This window comes from Aulostomus chinensis, chromosome 15 (genome assembly GCF_037954235.1).
Source record: "Aulostomus chinensis isolate RoL2024-O1b breed Wild chromosome 15, RoL_Achi_v1.0, whole genome shotgun sequence".
Classification (NCBI taxonomy): Eukaryota; Metazoa; Chordata; class Actinopteri; order Syngnathiformes; family Aulostomidae; genus Aulostomus; species Aulostomus chinensis.
Window position 1 is genome coordinate 24552400 of NC_141334.1, and position 21837 is coordinate 24574236.

Consider the following 21837-nt stretch of genomic DNA (forward strand, 5'->3'; position numbering starts at 1 on the left):
GTTGTTTTGCTACTCCCGCCTGTAGATTTACTGCGTGTGTGATCAGACACAGGGCTAGCAGAATGGCTTCCTGGTCTACTGGGTGGACGGCTTTTTCGTGCTGGCATATCATCATCAAAATCTTCACGCTCAAACACAATGTCGCATCTCAGTTTTCCTGGCACAGATTTGTGACCTTTATCACGTGGTTTTTGTGTCATTGAAGGTCTATCAAGTAACATCTCTCTGGGATCCCATCCTCTGGAGTGAGGCGAATGATATTCTACTCCTGTTCTTGTCTGTAGTTTTCTGACTGACATCCATCTTTCCTCAGTACTGGGCTTTGCCCACTTTTTAGGGGACTCAGATCTGCTTTTCTTTTTCGTAGGGGCGGGTTTGTCAGCTGCGTCATGGTCAGTTTTGTCCTCCTGTGGTTTGTCACCATTATTCTCTAGTAGTCCACCACCATATTCTTCTTCTGTGTCTCTATATGCTTGCTCATCTCTCTCTCTCTTCTCCCTGTCCTCTCTACTTTCCCTGTTTCCACCTTCATTTCTCAATCTCTCTTCTTCTAGTCTCCTTCTAGCTTCTTCTAACTGCTCTCTCACCTCATCGTATTCTGACTGTCCCTGTCCACCGGAGGCCTCATCCTCCTCTTCCTCAAACTCCACCTGTACATCTCCCTTCACCGAGATAACAGGCATCTGCAACACTGCCGCAGGCGCTGGAGGTGCCGACAGACCTGAGTACGGAGGAGGTTTCTCCTGCGTCCCTTTCAGCTTCTGTATGTGACACCTGGTTCCGGCTGCCATGGCCATCAAATGCAACATTGCTCTCCACTCATCTTTCTTCTGACCTGCTTTAGCATGCTTCTTCCGTCTCAATCTGCCTGGTTTCACTTTGTCATGATCCATCACTTCATCATACGCCGCCTTCTCATCCACACACAATCTGTCCCTAATAGACTGGAGTCCACCGACTCCCCACCACTTCTGTCCTTTACATTGTTTAGTGTATTCATCAAGGTTCTGTCTCAATGTTTTCTTTCCCTTGTCATCACCACAATAGCCAGATATCGCCTGTGATATTAGGCCTTTCCACCACACCTCCCACTGTTCACAGTTAAGTTTATCATTGTTTGCCATGGTCTTTCACAATTGTAAACACACAACACAGTTCAAATGTGGCCACACACACTTATAGAGGTGTCAGTGGATCTTGTCCTCCTCAGTTATCTCTCCTCATATGCTTCTACGCTATCCCAAGATAGTGCGATGAGGAAACATAGGTCTGAGAATTTTACTGACTCCTCACCAAGTGTCCAATCCCAAAATTCCCACAGACCCCAGAGACACACAGACTGGGTAAGTAATTTTAATCAGAGAGGTTGCAGTTTTCCCAACAAGCTTCTACCACTCGATTTTACTGAGGGGCGGATGTTACTCACTGCAACAGTCTCATTACTTATTCCCACTTCGTCTGTTTTGGATGCCTCAGAAACCACCCACACAAATCCCCGTGCACGTTTTTTATTTTTTATTATTTTTTATTTTTTCTTGACGTCTTTTACTTCTCTTATTCTTCTGTGACTTCTTCTTTATGAGTTATTAACTCAATGGACTCTGACCCTTAAGCCTGCCAAGCCCGTAGCGCCAATTTACCGCTGTCCAATTAATATTCGGGGGACTCTATTGCCCCGGGCCTTGCACCCACTAGCGCCGTTTGTCACTATATTGGACCCTCACTCCAATATTTCAAATCGGACCCTCTCTCCGAATAATTCAAAGTCGAACCCTCTCTTCAACCCTTTATGTCGGACCCTCACTCCGACATTTTAAATCGGACCCTCTCTCCGATTAATTCAGAGTCGAACCCTCTCTTCGATCTTTGATAATTTCTTTTCTGTTAATCTTTGATGTGTTCAATTCACTATGAATGACGGTGGTCTTCACAATTCTCTTGATTTGGATTGTCCAATAGCAGTACTTCGATACAACAGGTGACTGCTTACCTTATTTTATGTGGCGCGCCAAAGAATTGAGAAGTCCGAAGTCACTCGGGATGGTCCTCAATCGACCGAGTTACCAATGTCTCTCCTCCAGATCACGTCGGGGTCACCAAGTTTCTGTAGGAATTTTTCAACAAGTCATCATTAATCAATCAGAAGGACCCACAGAGTATATGTATTGCGCTGTTCAATATCCGGAGAGGACACCTTCCAGTTGGTTCAAAAGAATTTATTCAGATTAACAAGAAAGAATAAAGAGCTCTGGAGATCGTCTTCCCCTATGCTGGAGTCGGCATACGCAGATGCGTCGTCCCTGGCGTTGGGGCAAGAAGTCCAACGATCTAACTATCTTCTCCAGTTTTATGTGTTACAAGGAGGTGCTTACGTGATCGCTTCTGCGTGTAAGTGTGTATTTTTGATCTTCGTGTTATTTTGCAGATTCTTCTGTCTGACGGCGTGCCAGAACCTTCTGTTCCATCGTGGCCTTGTTGTTGCAGCTGTGAAGATCAAAACCTCTCTTTCCCTGATTCACGACCTTGCTCTTATCTACTTCTGACTCCCTCTACTTCATCCAACCATAGAAATTCTGTGGACTCTGTTCTGACTTAATTAGTTTGAGGGAGTGATGCTAGCCATGTGCTACACTCCTGCTATTCCCTGTTGTGACCTTTTCACCTGTCCACTCTGATACAGTCTGGTCTGTGCTTCACTGCCTTGTGTTTCCTGCACTCTATTTTAAGTAAATATATGTATAAATTTAACTACAGTTTAAGCAAATATATATGTATGGATTAATCTACAGTTTAAGCAACTATATGAATAAATTTATCTACAACTTCCATATCTGGTATCCCAGTCCAAATCTCAAAGAGAGTTAATAAATCATCTAAACCACAGACCATTAACCCAGTTAATTTAATCCCTGTCACACCAGCTTCCATTTTCAACATCACAATGACGACCGCACGTTCAGCACTAACATTAACTTGGCAGTGCTGAACGTGCGGTCTCTTTTCAATAAAATTTCTATTGTACATGACATGATTTTAGACAATAAATTAGACATTCTCCTGTTGATGGAGACATGGCTTGGCACTGATGCTCCAGTTGTTCTCACTGAGGCTTACCCATCAAATTTTAATTTTTTATTTTCAACAAGGTGGGGTAGAAAGGGAGGAGGCACTGCCTCAATTGCTAAAAACACACTGAACTCAAACAAGGTTTCTTCTAACAGTTACACATCATTGGAGTATCATGCATTTGTTTTTAGCAGCCCTCCTATCCTTTGTATCACAGTTTATAGACCACCCCACCACTCTAACTCCTTTATCAGTGAATTTTCAGAACTACTAACAATTATACACTCTACCTACAACAGGATTTTAATAACTGGTGATTTTAATCTGCACGTGGACAAAATCTCGGACTCAGTGTCCAGAGAATTTTTAAATGTCTTAAGCTGTATGGATTTTAAACAGCACATCACACAGCCAACTCACAACGGGGGACACACCCTGAATTTGGTCATAACTTTCGGCCTCTCCACTGGTGTGTCCTCTGTTGTCGACCTGGCTGTGTCTGACCACTACTGTGTGTATTTTAACATCACCAGTTTTAACCACCTGGAGGCCCTGGTGAGAACGGTGAGGAAACGCTACCTAATCCCAGAAGTGGCTACAAATTTTATTGAGATTTTACAGAGCACTCCTGCTGCAATTTTACCTGCACCTTGTGATTTTACTGTGGACCATTTTAACAGTGCATAAAAAACAGCACTGGACTCAGTGGCTCCACCTCTAAAAAAAAACATTAAAACAAAACCTTTACCGCCATGGAGAAATAATGATGATGAAATCAAAAACATAAAGAGAAAATGCAGGAGTGCAGAACGAAAATGGAGAAAAACCAAACGAACGGTTAATTTTGAAATACTGCAGGAAGAACTCCAAAATTACAATAATAGAGTCAAAAAGGAAAGAACATCCCAATTTTCAAAACTCATCACAGAGCATAAAAACAATTCCAAATTACTTTTTTACACCATTGATCTTTTAACAAACTCCAATTAAAAAAAAAAAAAAAATCTGTTAAGACCCCCACAGACGCCCTCTTTGAGGACTTTGCACACCACTTCGGAAGTAAATTCGACAATATCAGATCCAGTCTTTTAACTCATCATCATGTGATTTTTAACACACCTGACCAGCTGCTTTTACCTGAGGAAACACGGGAGAAAACTCGACCAAGTGTCCGATTATCGACCAGAGCAAAACTCTCCCAAGTTCACCCAACAACCTGCCTTTTAGATCCAATTCCCACATCACTTTTAAAAACATTTTATGAGTTCTTTGAGGAACAGATTTTAAGGATTGTAAATTGCTCTCTTAAAGGCAGTGGGGAAGACACCCATCTGAAAACGGCGGTGGTGAAGCCCCTTCTGAAGAAGAGCAACTTCGATCCTGATGCCTTTTAATAACTACCAACTGAATCCAACTTACCATTTTTAAGTAAAATTTTAGAAAAACTGTTTTTTAACCAAGTAAATTATTTCTGAAATAGTAACAAGATTTTAGAGAATTATTAGGACGAACCACAGTACTGGGACAGCTTTTTTAAAGATTTTAAATGATATCAGGTGTAACGCTGATAAACAAAAACTCACAGTCCTGGTACGACTGGATCTGAGCGCTACCTTCGACACAGTAGATCACCAGATTTTATTAAACAGACTCAGACACCTGGTGGGCCTCTCTGGTACTGTTTTTAACTGGTTCAGTTCTTATTTCTCAGATTGATCTTCCTTTTTAAGTATGGATACCTGTTCCTCCAGAACACATAAAATTAAGTGTGGGGTGCCCCAAGGGTAAATTTTAGGTCGAATACTTTTTAATCTATACATGCTTCCCCTTGGGGACGTCATCAGGAGTCACGGCATCAGCTTCCATCGTTACGCTGATGATACGCAGCTGTACATCGCCGTGTCTCCTGATGACACAGGGCCTATTGATACCCTTTTTAACTGTATCTTAGATATCAAGTCATGGATGGCAGAGAACTTCCTACAGCTCAACCAGGACAAAACTGAAGTTTTAATCATAGGTCCTGAAGGCAAGAGAGAGAAACATTTACCAAAATTACAAAATTTTAAACTTTCACAATCTGTAAAGAACCTGGGCGTCATTTTTGACTCTGAGCTGAATTCCATTCCATATATCAAGAACATAACTAAGATAGTTTTTTATCATCTTAAGAATATAGCCAGACTCCGCCCGTTCCTCTCTCAGGCCAACACGGAGGTGCTGATGCATGCTTTTATTTCCAGTCGTTTAGATTATTGTAATGCCCTGCTCTCTGGTCTTCCCAAAAAACCCATCTATAATCTACAATTACTCCAGAATTCAGCAGCACGTGTGCTGACGAGGACCAGCGGGCGGGAGCACATTACACTGGTTTTAAAATGGCTGTATTGGCTCCCCGTGTGCTTCAGGATCGATTTTAAGGTTCTTTTCGTAGTTTTTAAGTGTCTTCATGGTCTTGGCCCATCTTATTTATCCGAACTGCTTTCATCATATCAACCTTCACGAACCCTGAGGTCCTCTGGCACCGGCCTTTTAGTCGTTCCAAGAGTTAGAACAAAAACCGACGGGGAGGCTGCTTTCAGCCATGATGGCCCAAAGTTATGGAACAGCCTGCCAGAGAACATCAGGAAACTGTCAATTTTTTTAAAAGGAGGCTCAAGACTCACCTTTTTAGTTTAGCTTTGAACTGATGTAACTGCTTTAGTCTCTTTAATCCTTTAATTTTATCACTATATTTTATTGTTGCTTTTATCTTTTAATTATTTATTCTACTTTTTCATTAGCTCTTAAAGTTTTTATGTATTTATAATAATATATATATATATATATATATAAATTTTTTTATGTCATTCTGATATTTTACTATTTTAATTTCTGTTCTTTCATATTCTACTATCTTTTATTCTTTTAATTTTTAGTCTTTTATTTTTTTTAGCTCCAGTGTTTCCTCGTGGGGGCCCTCCACACTGGGAGGTGTGTCTGGTCCGCCCGCAGGGGTGTTGTCCTTGGGATCGCCCGGGTCGGGGGGTCTCGGTGGCAGCGCTCCCTGTGGTTGTGGGCTGTGGCACCTTCCGGTGTGGATGGCTCCCATAGGTGGTCTTTCCTCACGAGGATTTTCAGTGCCCTGCCATGTTTCTACTGACAGTCAGTGTGTGGTTGTGTGCATGTGTGTGTGGATGTGTGTGTGTGTGTGTGGGAGGGGGGGGGTGCGTGCGTGCATGCATGTATGTGGTCATGTGGGTTGGGAAGGCCGGGTTCTTCATATTAATTAAATTGCTTTATATTGTATTTAATGTTGCTTGTTTTTATTTTTGTGAAGCACTTTGTGTTGCAATTTTTGTATGGAAAGTGCTATATAAATAAAGTAAAGTAGTAGTGGCTTGGCTAAGGTGGACTGAGAAGCTCCTGAAGCTAAGGGACTCGTGCTAGCTTCCATGGTGCGGAGCCGGGACTCTAACTCACTGAGTCTTGCCTCCAGGACTACAAACAAACTACACTTATTACACGTACCATTATCACGAAAGGAGACAGAGGAGTAACTAAACATCTGGCACATGGAGCAGGAGAGGGAGGGAGAGATGAGGGGAGAGCAAGAAAGAGAGAGCAGTCATAGCAAGTATGCTAAGGTAAGCTAGTGGACTGCGGCAAATATAACAAGTTGAACAGGGAATTACAGAGAAAAGTCCTGTTTAAGACTTAAGTGACAGAAACGTTAGCAATATACCAAAATGATTAAATTGGCAGAACACTTGACAGTGGCTTGAGAGAGTCTAACACAACACAACAACAGTACTACAGGCAGGAAACGAAGTAATACACTCACAGTAAGTCTCGAAGAAGCAGGTACACAGTCCAGACATGACACGGCACAGCACCACCAGTGCTAAAGAAAACAAATATGAGGAAGGCTGCCAGCCTTGATAGTGTCTGAGGGCGCACTCTGCATTATTGTGCTGAACAGCTCAGCGAGGTGTTTTCCTATTTATGTCACTAATGTGACAGTTGTCATTGACCGTACATCTGGAAAACATTAACAATAGCTATCCCCAAACTAAATAAATGCCAGAGAGATTCATGACTTCAGACCTGCTTGTGTTACCACACAGATTATGAAAACATTTGAACAGATTTTAAAGTTAGAGGTTACCTCCCTTGCAAACTTGACCCTGACAGTTGGCTTACCAAACTGACAAGGGTGTCGAGGATGCTAAACTCTTCATCCTCAACAAAGTGTACAAGCACTTGGAGAAACCTAATGCAAGGATTTTATTTGCCGATTTTTCTTCTGCTTTAAATAAAATGCAGCCTCTCTTTTTGATAGACTGGCTATCTTTTTTTAACTTACCTGATCGGCTTTTATTGTTGCTTTGAAATTTCTTAATCGAAAGAAAGCAGCAGGTTTTAATAAATGGAACTATGTCCAATATTGCAGTGTCTAATACGGGCTCCCCCAGGGCTGTGTTCTTTCTCCCCTGCTTCTTATCTTATACACAGACAGTTGCAGGTCCACAAAAGAGGACAGTTACCTGGTCAAGGTTGCTGTAACTTATTTATGACTCTGAGTCCAACCATGGTGCTGCCCTGGCTGATTTTATTAACAGGTGCGATGATAACCTTCTTGAATTAAATGTTGCCAAAACTAAAGAAATTACCAGTGACTTCAGAAAAAATAAGTCAGAACCTGAAGTTAGCACAATACACAGCCAGGATGTTGAAACTGTGGACCAATATGAGTGCCTGGGAACTGGATGTAACAGCAAAGACTCAATCTGAACTCTTTTAATGTTTGTGAGTCAGAAGACTTTCAATAAATGACTGGTAAAAACACAGCACTAACTTCCTTACTTATCTGCTGGTATGGCCTATCAGTGACGGGTATTGCAGGTAAGAAGTGTCTCCCTAAATCTGAGGGCTTATAAAATCCAAACCGTTGGAGTTATTACAAAGTTTTTTTTTATAACTTTTGATGAGCAGAGGTAACTGAGTAATGTATGAACATTTTTAAGTAATACCATTAACGAATGCCCTACAAGGAGATGGCGTTTGTTGGTGTCCAAAATGGTCCAAAATTGGAGGTTGGCATTCATATTGTGTACTTGCTGTTCGAGGTAGGTCAGAAGTGTCAGTGTATGATTTGAAGGTGTTGATAAGACAAATAATTTGGTGTTGGTGCCATGTCTGTACAACATTCCTAGGGGCTGTGACGGCCCTTTTCCTCTACCTAGGTGGCAATATTGAGCAGAGGGTTTTTTGCCAGACTGGAAGTGCGTGCTGAATTTGGTGAGTTTTGGAGCATGTTGAGGGGGTAAAATTAATGTTCCAAGAGGAGGAATAATGAAGGAGAAGAAAGAAACATTACAAAAACAATAGGGTCTTCGCTCTGAAGTTCCTTCAGGCTCAGGCCCTAATAACCATAAAACTCCATAACAACCATACAGAACATATATAACAAATACAACACAAAGGGCATTACAGAAAATATTTCACCTCTGGTCAGATACCCTGGTTTGTGTTTGTGTAGCTCACAGCATTTTCATTTACATGTTAAAGCCTCCTCCAGAATTAGAAAACTGGCCATGAGCCTACCCCTGTGTTGCCTGCAAATTGCCGTGAATTGCTGGAAACCTGGACTTGCATGACACTTTACAGTGCCACGTACTGATGAACCAGAAACAGAACACACAAGGGCAAAAAAAGAGAAAAAGGCAACAAAAACAGCTCTGAGCCCTGGCCGGTCCTTTGAGCGTTTAGTCTGGAGCCCTTGATTATCTTAAAAGTCCACCTCTAATATAAAGACATAACGGAGCAGTTGTGAATGTTCCAGTGGGAGTTTCCAAGATGCCAGCATGTGAAAGAACTCAGGAGTCTTCAGGTGTTTCACACAGAGAGATTCATTTCATGATAAATGAGCATCGAGGAGACCCAGTAATCATCAACACAAGCGTCACATGAGCAGGTCACCACCCGCTGTCATTGATTGGTTGTTGCAGAAATCACACTCAATGCCATCAGGATGTTATGTTTTGTCCTGCCCTGTCTCAACTATATGAGCACAACTACAGCCTGAACTTTGCCACTACCTTATCCCTCCCCTAACAACCTCATCCAGATCCATTACTTCAACGAAGCCTGACCCCCTGACCCTTATCAGTCACTTGTAGTGCCTCCCACTGGAGGGAATAGGAGCATCTGTGAGCTGTGACTGTTGTGATGCACATCCATGTAATGGAAGAGCTGTTTTAAAGAGGGAATCATTTGACCTGTGTGGGCAGGTACAGAGGGACGATCCCATCATGAACAATAATATTACCAAACAAATGGGTCTTTAGCTTCTTCTAAAGGTGTCCACAGTGTCCTCATGTCCAATGGGAGAGCGTTCCAGAGTCTAGGAGCTGCAACCTGCAAGGTACAATCTCCCTCTGTGAGGTTGAATACCTGCGGTCAGTGAGGATAAGGGACCCCACAGGTATTGCTGAAGTGCTTTAAACTGCAAAGCACACAACTAATCAAGCTGAGATCAACTTTTGTTGTGATCAGGATCATCTAAAGTAACCAAATAAAACCAAACAAATATATAAAATAAAACATTATACAAGTAAAACAAATAACGCAGAGGTTTTTTTACACCAGATGCCATACGGCTCAGTAAACCTCTGGTTTGACCCGTAGCAGGTCCAGTCTCCAGGGTGCCCCCATCATTCTGCTTTTCAGTTGCAGGACATGCGGCAGAATCCCATGGCTCCATGGCAGAAGCACATATGGGAGCATCCGGTTGCTCTTCCCTGGCTGGACGTATGGGAGAGTGTGTTTGCTCTTCAGGAGTTTGCTGGACCTTCGCTTGAAGCTCCTCATTTTCCTGTTGCACAGCTTTTTAAATCATTACGATTTCCCAGGATTTCCTTCTGAGCAATCTGAACTTCACCGTTCAGACTGTCAGTCTTTGTGGAGTCCTTGTCCTTCCTTGAGTCAAGGTGGGCCAATTCAGCAGTGAAGGTCTCTGTCTCCTGAGATGCAGTAGAGACTCGGCTCCTCAAATATCCTTTTTCTGCCTCTCTCTCCTCATTCCTGGATTTCAGCTGTTCAAGTTTCCTGTTCTTCTCAGTGAGTTTGTCTCTGATTTTGTTCATCTCTGCCTGGATGAATTTGAGCTCACACTTGAGGTCACACTTCTCCTTGCAAACTGTCTTCACCTCAAGCTGAAGATTGTGGACTTGTGAGTTCAGGTTTCTAATCTGAGTCTGGTTCTCCTCCCTCACAGACTCAAGGTTGCCCACCATGGCAGACAGGTTCTCTACCACCTGATATGAAATGATCTTCTCTTGTCCAAGACAAGAAACTTGTCCACACAAATTCTGATTTTCTGTCCATCTCTTGTCACACAGAGACTGGAGCTGCTCAAGTTCAGTATTCTTCTCATTCAGGTTGTCCTTGATACATCTCATCTCCACCTGTTCACTCTCCCTCAGAGACTGAACGAGGGTCAGCTCTTTTCTGAGCTCATTGTTCTCCTCCTGAGGGATCCTCCCTTCATGCAGAAGCCTGTGGACTGTTGTGTTCAGATCTTCTATCTGAGTCTGGTTCTTGTCTTGGACTGTTTGGAGGTTGGCCACCACAGCAGTGAGGTTCTGTATCTCCTGGACTGCACTTCTATTCTCACATTCAAGAGCAGAAACTTGTTCCCTCAAATCCTCATTTTCTGCCTGTGTGTCCTCACACAGGGACTGAAGCTGCTCAAGGGCAGCTTTCCTCTCAGTCAGTTCCTCCTGCTCCGTCAGCCTTAGAGATGGAGGAGCAGAATCCCATTCACCAGGATCGTTGAGTGCATAAATACAGCTGGTACCGAGATGCACCAGCTCTTTGAATGCTCCAACTAAACAACCCAGTGGAGTCATAGCCTTCTGTCCAGTGCTGATTTGAAGATACTGAGCCATCATGAATCTCCTGTAGCTGTCAAGTGTTTTAAGACCAGAACTGCTCAATAAATATGGAGTCTGAATTCTTTTCTATAATGTGACGGCAATGACAGTCCTGCCAAGTGACATCACTGACATGACTGGAGTCATCCTGTCACATGACTGGATGACTCCTGTCATGTGACAGGAGGACAGTTTCGGGCAGGGGTCAGAAACCCAACATGTTCAAAGGGCCAAAGTGGAGCAAAAAAGCAAAAACCAAATCTGTCTGGAGCCGCAAAAAGTTCAAAGCCCAATACGAGCCTTATAATGAAGGCAAAACAGGCTGTAAGTGTATGTCAGCTATATTAGCCGACTATTAAGGTTAGAAATAAATGATGAGCATTCATGATTAAATGTTAATTTTCCCTGCAGCCTGAAGAGAATGACACACCACATGACTACTCTGCTGTACAATATTTGGCACTTTAAGTTTCACTTTCATTGCAATATCGACGTAATGTGTTTTGTTGCATTGATGAAATCAAATACGGTAAAGAAATCTGAATTTTCATGTTATTTTTTTATTTTGAGGATTTGAAAAAACCAAAACAATTGAATTCAGACCTTCCCATGGAAATGAAATGCAGTTCTATTCTAACCTCAATAACAACACAATCCTCTTCTAAACTCAATAAGATTACAAGCTTCCTCTTTTTTCCCCTCATTATCTGGGCAACAAAGTGCAATAAAACGGCTGAAATTAAAATGCAACCTGCCATTATAAAAATTCAACAGCAGCCTTTTGAAAAGGTACCCTAAGCAGGCTACGTAAAACAAAAATAATCAAGTTTAATTTCGATTTCAGGGCATTTCTGTGCATTGTGCCTTGCTCAATTCTGCAAATGCCAAGTTAAGTAGCCTGTCAGTGCAAATGACAAAAAGGCAGGAAAATCCTTTTCTTTCTACCTCTCATGGCGACAACAGACACAAATGAATAGGCTACATTTTCAAACTATTATTAATAAAAACAGCCTTCAATTAAAAGGCAGCTTTTGAAAAAATAAAACACGGTAGAGTAGCTTTTTGAACATTGAAGCACATATATTCAAATAAGGCAGTTCAAGTTTGATTTCTGTGCATTATCCTCTTCTCTGTGGTTTCCTGCAAACGCCAAATAAGACAGTGCAAGTGTTCAATGCAGCAGCTTCCTCTTCTCTTTTCACTGTCATCTCAGCAACAGACACGCATTGCACAGTACAAGCGCAGCAATCCTCGGACCTGAGCAATAAAAAAAAATAATAACCCGAAGTGTCATTCCAAATATATGTAAAAAAAAAACATAAATCTCTTTATAAAAAAGGTATGCACTTTTAAATATGTGCATATGACAGGATTGTGTTCTCACCCGTTTAATGCGGTTTCTGCTTTCGGACATCGCTGGACAGCTTCTCAACATCGGGCACGTAAGATGAAATTTAATCTTCCCACAGGACTGCAAGCTCTCGTCTGTGAGCCGCGTGCGGTATTTTGACTTGATGTAGTTCATGTTTGAGAAGATCTGCTTGCACATGTATGTCGATCCATTGTTGTTGTTCATCTGCATGCTGAAGATAGAGGTGTGTTTGAAACGGCTCAAATCAACTGGCTCATGTCCTGGAGGCAGCAGCTGGATTTCTGGATCGACTCCACTCGGCCCTAAACTGGTCTGATGCTCTGTGTTCCGTTTGTAAAGAAGTCCAATAAATGGACTGTTGTCCAGTTCTCGTGTGCTGGTAGAACCACAGTCGTTCAATCAAAAGTGGTGACTGAGCTGCTGCTAAACCCAGAGAGTGTCAGGCCACCACAGTCTAACTGGTCTCACCTGAGCTTCAGATCAACTTTAAAAATGTTCTTTTATTTTACATGAAGCAGGAGAGACAAGTTAACAGTGAGAAAAGACCAAGTGTCAACAACTGAACCTTGAAATAAGACACGAGAATCAAAGCAACTGAAGCCATATTTGCAGAAACTGTGCATGTGTGTGTGTGTGTGTTGTGTGTGTGTGTGTGTGTTCTGTTCAGTTTCTTTGTATCTCGTGTTTTATTAATGCCACAATATCTATCATGGCAGGCTAATGAATGACATATCTGAAGAAGGTACTTGTAAAAGGAGTAGAATAAATAAATGGGTGGATAAATAAATCATAAATGACAGGAAAAAGAGATGAAGCGCTGAAGGAGGAGTGAAGCTGAGGAAGTCCCAGGTGAGAGGCGTCTCTCCACATGAGCTCAGTAAAGTCCTTCTCTGGGTGCTGGACATCTCTGTCCTGTAAAGGTCCTGTTGGAGACTGAAGAGATTAAACAAGTAAAGAAGGAGACAAAATACAGAAATTAGTCATCAGGTCAGTAACAGCAGTGATGAACAAAACACAGATATCAATGACAGCAATAATGACTGGGATAATAATTGGCCTCATAAGAATGGAAGAAGAAAGTGGATATTTGATATCAGAAATGGCAACTCTGAACATTTGTGGTGACCTGGTAACTGTTGTTATCCACACCATCGCCATGAGTTGGTTCATGTCAATGATCCTCAGAAGGTGGCCCCTGGGCCCCATCTGGCCCGCCGGCCGCCTGTTTGTGGCCCCAGAACTGTTATTCCTTCACTGTGTGTTTTGGTTGGGTCGGCACCTGAAGGCAGGGAGGCCACAGGGAGGTTGGGAGGTTTCCTGAATGGTTGCTGCGGCTTTTTGGAACCCCAAAATGCTGCGTTTATATTCTTATTTTATTTTGTTCTTGTTTTGGTTTTATTTTCTTTAATCTGTAGTTCACCAGACTTTTCAGCAGACAGGAACTCCAAACAAACATTTGTTCAAGCCAGTTAACAATACGAACAACTGAAACAATACACTTGAAGACGAACTGAGGCGTGTCAGGGTAAATAAGAACTGAATAAAATCACAAAATAATAAATAACTAGAAGTCAAACACGTGCCAGCAGGGCTTCTTTTCACTCCACACATTGTAGTTCAAACACTAAAATAACACAACAGGAAAAAACGTCATCTGATGCTAGAACTTCCATCAGAATCTTGAACCTCTGCAAACACTTTCCAGCCTCTGGTTTCCCCGCTCCTCTCGTCGTGATTCTAGCGACAGTGAATTCACCTGCAGCAAGTTCACGTGTCACAGACTCCATCTTCTCCTCCAGGGCCAGGCTGAAGAGGTGCACGCGGCAACGTCAGGTCTGGCCCCGCCCCTCTCCATGATGCATGTTGCAGGCAGCAGCCTGCCAGAGACTTTCTTTACCAGGGATTTTTTTTTTGGTTAAAATAAAAAGGCTGGCCAACGTCCGACACAACCTGACCCGCTTGTATACATTTTTGACCCGAACCTGCAAATCCCTTCGGATTTGTCGGGCCGCCCCGACCCGTTAAGAACTCAACCTGCCTGGTCCTGTCTGACCTGAGAACGACATAATTTTGTTGAAATCTGATTGGCTATTTGACTTTCATCCCAGTCAGCTTTTTTGTGGCATGAACCTGATGGATAGCGAGGAAAAAAATGTCAAGAAGAAGAAGACAAGTGAGAAAGAAATGGTGGAGCAGAAAAGATGAGATTAAGAAAATAAAACTGCTCCAGCAAGACACTGCCAAATGTACCAAACTAACAAGCAGTGTTGGGCACTTTACTTTGAAAAGTAATTAGTTACTTCTCCCAAAAAGTAACTGAGTTAGTAACAGAGTTACTCCACTATGAAAGAAATTAGTTAACAGAGAAAGTAACTATTACGTTACTCTTTTTTCTTTTAAGTTTAAAAATGTCAAAGAATTTGTTTGTATGTATTTAGAAAATGTCTTCCTGCGGCGGAGCTGCTCCTCCTCTCCTCTGAGGCTCTGGAATCTGAATCACCTGCTGACAACGCCAGCCTGTTTTCAACAACATAACGGCCTCTCAGCTCCTGAAGTTCTGTCTGTGTCACAAGTTCCTGTGGAGCAGGACAGAAAAATCCAGCTGCGGCTGCTTGGACACGTGGCTCCTGTCCTCCTTTGTTGGCAGAGCTCACGTTAGCAGCACCTGCTTGCTGTCACCATCAGCGGTGACAACGGTGTTTCTGGCCACTAGTTTAGTAGAAGCCTGGTCCGTCGAGAGGTGCTTCATTAAATTGGAGTTGCTGACATTGGATGTTGACAGCCTCTTTGCTCTGGGACGACATAACCTACACTCAACATGGACATTTTGACCTTTAACCTCAATGAAGTTAAAGTAGTGCCTATACTTCCGTCTTGAAAACGCCATCTTTCCCCGTGACTCCGGACTCGCCACCCCTGATAGTTTGTCTGTGGGTGTGGTTTGTGTGTAAACTCAAACCACTTTCATAGTGGAGTAACTCCGTTACTAACTCAGAGACCTGATTTCTCTGGTTGGCTGAACATGAACTCTTACTCTATCTTAGCCAATCATCATTACTTAGGCGGTTATCTCCTAACCCCTTCATGTTTCCAACCGCTTTTCCCCACTCAGCGACACACCTGCTGAGAGCAAAACTCAACATGTCTGCTCTGTTGCTCGCAGCCCCGCTGTGAAGCTGACGTTAGTCATTGGTAGCTCTGTTCTTGCAACGTGAAGGTAGAGACTCCAGCGAGCATAAAGTGCATCCCAGGGGCCAGAGCGGGCGACGTTGAGGCTAAAGCTGCTGGCAAAACGTACGGTTAAATACAGTAAGATTGTAATACATGTCGGCGCTAATGACACCTGGCTACACCAGTCGGAATGAACTAAAGTTAACCTTCGTGTCGTGTTCACCCCTCATCGCCTACTGTAGCGTTCCCAGTCAAATTTGACCGGTCTGTTTTAACTGCTCTTAAATCAGCACAAAAAGTATTTATCATCACCAAATTTTTATTTAACATTTTTAAACTGTGAACAATGTCGCAAATTTATTTTTAACATGCAATTGGGAAATAATAACTGCATTACAAAATGACAACATGTAACTAAGTAACTAAAGACAAAACTCAACATGAAGTATGTATGTGCCTGTGTTTGAAACTGGAGTAAAAGATGATGTGTGTGTATGCGTGCGTGTGTATGTGTGTGTGTGTCTGTGTGTATGCGCATGTGAATTCATGCACAAGAGTGGCATGTGACACTCAGGTTAGAGTGGACATCCTCCTCTATGTCTGGTTGAATTTCAGTGCCCTCTTCATCATGTCCAAAAAACCTGGACCAAAACCTCTTCAACAGAAAAGCGCCTTGTCAGTCGCCTACTCCCTGTGCTCAGAGTAAAAGGAATGCAAGGCAAACATCAAGCTCTATGTATCGGGTCTGTGTGAAGATGATATTTTGATTGGTCTGGCAGGTGTGGGCAAGCGCAGGAAAGAGTGGGGTTCCCTTCACAAACACCTGTTTGGTCTGTGTGAAGATACGATACATGGTATCATCAAGACGTTGGTTCACGTGGGAGGATCGGCTCGAGAGAAAGACTTGTACCTGAAGTGTGTGAGTGTGAGTGTGTGTGTGTGTGTGTGTGTGCGCACGCGCGTGTTTGTGTGCACGTGTTTGTGTTTGATAGCGGTAGAGTGTGTAAGTGGCTGTATCTCAGTGAGCACGTGGAATGAGGTTCGGGTTATGTTTGTTTGTGTGTGTGTGTGTGTGTGTGTGTGTGTGTATGTTTATGTATGTTTTATGTCCAATGGTTGTCTGGATTCCCATTCATTTCCTTTGCCGGTCACTCTTGACCGGGAACACCACCTGTGTAACAAAGTTGATTAAAACACTTAAAACTCCATTAAAGTGGTGATCATCATTTTTATATGTTCAAGTGCACAGTGTGGAGGAATTCATAAGGCCTTGAAGCAATCAGGTATAAAACATAATATTTGTGGATGTTTTAAGTTTAAATCGGTCAGATTTGACCGGAACACAACAGGAAGGTTAACATGGCTTCGGTGTGCAACTACGCTAAAACAATGTCGGACTCCGTAGTTTTCTCTGGCCCACTGCCCAATTTAGCGAGTGACGACATGTTTAGCCGCATGTGTTCATTCCATTGCTGGATGTCCAGGTGGTGCTGAGATAACAACGTGGCTTATATAGAAAATTAGAGCTCCTTCTGGGGAAAGCCTGGTGTGATTCGGAGAGATGGTGTCCATCCTACTTTGGATGGTGCATCTCTCTTATCCAGGAACATAGAGCAATTTATTAGCCATACTAATCCCTGACAAGCAACCAGAGTTCAGACCAGCAGGCAGAGCTGCAGTTTAACACGCCCCTCTGCTGGTTCCTTCGTGTTGTCACCCACCCAGCCTATAGAAACTGTGTCTGCCCTGAGGCTGTATAAGCCTGCACCCAAATCTGGAGGAGTAACTTATAGCAACTGAGTTAAAATTAAAACCACTGCTCCAGCAAATCAACCCAATACAACTATTAAATGTGGTTTGCTAAATGTTAGATCTGTCCCATCCAAGTCTCTCCTAGTGAACGATTTAATTACTAATTATCAGATTGGTGTATTAGCACTCACTGAAACCTGGGAGCAGCAAGATGAGTGTGTTAGTTTAAATGAATCTTCCCCTCCTGGTTACATTAACTACCATGTACCTCATAACACTGGCAGAGGAGGAGGAGGAGCTGCAATTCATCAGTCAAATTTGCTTATTAACCCTTGACCTAATTGTTCATTAACTCATTTGAGAGCCTGACTGTCAGCTTTTCCCACCCAGACTGGAAAGCAGAGAAACCACTCTTACTTGCTGTGGTGTACCGTCCTCCTGCACCTTATTCTGAGTTCTTAGAAGAATTCCCTGAAACTCTGTCTAACTTGGCATTGAATTCAGACAAAGTCATTATAGTGGGTGACTTTAACATCCATGTGGACGTCAATGATGATTCTCTGGCCACTGCGTTTAAGTCGCTTCTTGATTCTGTTGGCTTCTGTCAGAGGGTAAACAAACCCACTCACACTTTTAATCACATCCTTGATTTAGTACTCACTGATGGAATAGAAGCTGACCTCATCACAGTTCTTCCTCAAAACCCTGTCTTGTCTGATCACTCCTTAATTACATTTGAATTTACTTTAACAAATTATAACCTACCTGGGAAAAAGTCCCGCTTCAGTAGATGTCTTTCTGACACTGCTGTTTCTAGATTTAGGAGCTTATTCCAGTAGAACTTGCTGCCACATCTTGTAGTAATATAATGGGCAGTTATGCTGATTTCACCCCCTCGCAGGTAGACTATCTTGTGGACAGCACTGCAGCACCACTCCTTGGGACACTTGATGCCGTCGCTCCCCTGAAAAAGAAGGTTATCAACCAAAAAAGAATAGTTCCCTGGTACAGCCCAAAGCTGCGTGCCTTGAAACAGAAGACCAGACAACTGGAAAGGAAGACACATTCCAGCCAGCATGAGGAAGACCACCAAGCCTGGAATTATTAATATATAAAAAAGAACTCCGTAATGCTAGAAGCGCTTACTGCTAATCCTTAATAGACAAGAATAAGAACAACCCCAGGTTCCTCTTCAACACTTTGGCCAGGCTCACCAAGAACCATAGTGCTGTTGAGCCATGCATCCCCCCAACTCTCAGCAGTAACGACATCCTTTCTTTCTTTACTGAAAAGATTGTGAATATGAGAACAAAGATTACCAGTAATGGAGGACAGATGACAGTCCCCATAGAAGCACCTCCCAGACTTGGTGAATACTTGGACAGCTTCTCCCCCATCGACCTGTCAGAATTAACTTCTGCAGTCACTTCCTCCAAGTCAGCCACTTGTCTGCTGGATCCCATACCAACAAGCCTCCTTAAGGATGCCTTCCCTCTAGGCCACACTTCTATATTGAACCAAATTAATCTTTCCTTAGTCACAGGTTATGTGCCACAGGCCTTTAAGGTGGCTGTCATCAACCTTTTCCTGAAAAAAACCTTCTCTTGACCCAGATGTGTTGGCCAACTATAGGCCGATATCCAACCTCTCCTACATCTCCAAGATCCTTGAGAAGTTTGTCCTGGAGCAGCTACATGAACACCTGCACGGCAACGATCTCTTTGAAGCCTTCCAGTCTGGATTCAGGGAACACCATCGCACTGAAACAGCACTGGTCAGAGTCTCTAATGATCTTCTTATAGCTTCAGACAGAGGTCTCGTCTCTGTACTTGTCCTTTTGGACCTCAGTGTTGCATTTGACACCATCGACCACAGCATCCTGCTTCAGAGACTAGACCATGACCACACGCTCTCTAACCAGATAACTACTCTAGATGGCATCACCCTGATTCCGAGTACAACTGCAAGGAACCGTGGGGTCATTTTTGACCAGGACCTTTCCTTCACCTCCCACATAAAGCATGTGACTAGGACCGCCTTCTTCCATCTGCAAAGTATCGCTAAGATTAGGAAGATCCTTTCCCAGAGTGAAGCTGAGAAACTGGTGCATGCATTTGTCACTTCTAGGCTGGACTACTGCAACGCTCTCTTGTCAGGATGTCCTAAATACTCTCTAAAGAGTCTCCAGCTGGTCCAGAATGCTGCAGCGAGGGTTTTGACAGGAGTTAAGAAGACATCTCTCCGATTTTGGCTTCTCTCCACTGGCTTCCTGTAGGATCTAGAATCGACTTCAAAATCCTTCTTCTGACTCATCAGGCTCTCAATGATAAAGCCCCATCCTATTTGAAAGAACTCATTAGTCCCTACTGTCCCACCAGAGCACTCCGCTCCAAGAGTGCAGGTCTTTCAGTGACTCCCAGTATTTCTAAAAACAGACTGGGAGGTAGAGCCTTCAGTTACCGGGCTCCTTTACTGTGGAACCAGCATCTCTCCATGGGTCAGAGAGGCAGACCCTCTGACTACTTTTAAGTCCAGGCTTAAGACTTTCCTTCATGACAGAGCTTTCAGTCAGGACTGGTTCAGGTAGCTCTGAACCATTGATAGCTATGGTGCTATAGGCTTAGACTGCTGGGGGACACATTAGGTTACATGGAGCCCCCTCCCCCCCCCCCCCTCCTCTCCTCTCCTCTCTCCTCCTCTCCTCCCCGCACATTTTGGAACTCTCATTACCATTACTTGTTGCACTTTGTAGTTTGGCCTTGTTGTCTTGCAGTCTCTCTGTGTTTCCACAGATCCACCAGAGCTCCATCTCTCTGCGCCAACCGCCGCCTGCATCGCCCCCCCCTCTTATTCCCTACTGTTACACTGGCCTGCGCTCCCCTTCCATGAACCAGTCTACCATCCAGTCCCCCATCAATCTGGCTTGCTCTCCCTGCCTCCCCTTCCAGAAGCTTCCTTCTTCAACTGTTATTAACATTTCCATGTTTCCCACATTTTGTATTGTAAACTGTTTTCTTCTCTGTAGCAACATCTCCTGCACGTCTGTCTGTGCTGGGTGAGGGATACCTCCTCTGTTGCTCACCCTGAGGTTTCTCAGATTTTTCCCTGTTAAAGTTTTTCTATAGAGTTTCTCCTCAGTCGATGTGAGGGTCTGAGGGCAGAGGATGTTGTTATGATGCCATGTGAAGCCCTTTGAGACAAACTGTTGGTGAAAACAGGCTATAAAAATAAAATTGCCTTGCCTTGCCTTGCCTTCATGTCAGTAATGCATGCTTGTAGTTTTGTAACTGTTGGCCTTCATCTGGCTTTATTGATGAATATAATTGAGTATCATCTGCTTAACAATGGAAATTTATGGAGTGTTTCCAAATAATAAGACCTAAAGGAAGGATTTATGAAGTGAAGAGTGTTGGCCCAAGCACTGAACCTTGGGGAACACCGTGTTTAACTTCTGTTTGTATCAATTTATCATTAATGTGTATAAACTGGAATCAACCTGATAAATATGATTTGATGGTCAGTTGTGTCAAAGGCAGCACTGAGGTCTAAAAGGACGAGTACAGACACAAAGCCATCATCTGATGAAATTAACAGGTGGTGAGTAATTTCTACCAATGCTGTCTCTGTGCTGGGATGGGCTCTCAAACCAGACTGAACATCCTCAAATAAACTCTTATGTAGGAAGTCACTCAGCTTATTAGCAACTGCTTTTTCCAGGATTTTAGAGAGAAAGGGGAGGTTGGATATCAGTCTATAGTTGGCTCGAACCTCGGGGTCTAGAGGAGGCTTGCTAATTTGTGATGTTCCTATATTGCACTCAGCATGGTACCGGCTACTGTGGGTTATGCGCATGCGCAGGGAGGATGGAAGTGTGTGTGAGACGAAGGAAAATGGAGGGAGGTTGTTGCTGTTTTACTCCCACTGTTGAATGCAGAATAAACGGGACAAAACTGAAGAAATGTTGTGTTTACTAAGTCATGATTTACACTGGTAGCAGGGGATGGTTGGAAGATGGCTGCGAACTACCGCTGAAATTTGACGAAGCCCGACCGTACAAATGTTGGAAAAATGAATTCAACATATGGAGATTGCCATGGAAATACCAGCGGAAGAGTTGGACAACGATAATGGTATGGCGACGTTGTGGGAGAAACTGGATAGTGTTTTCGAGTAAGAAGAAAAAGACCGCGCTTACGAAGCGTATTCACATTTTGACCGTTTAATGAAAGACAGTTCCGTGTCAATGGGGGACTACATTATTGACTTTAAGCAGCGATACAGTCGCATGAAGAAGTATAACATGGTGCTCCCTGACGCTGTGTTAGCATTCAAATTGCTAGACACAGCCTGCCTTGATGAAAAAAACAGACTGCTCGCATTGATGGCATGTCCTGATCTTAAGGTCTCATCTATGAAGTCGGCGCTAAAACACATTTTTGGCGGCAGCGTGCCTGGCACGTTAAATGGAATACAGTGAAATCAAGATGCAGCTTTCTTCACAGAACAAAGACAAGGAAAGGGAAGACGAAACACGACGTTTCAAAATGACAAAAACACACC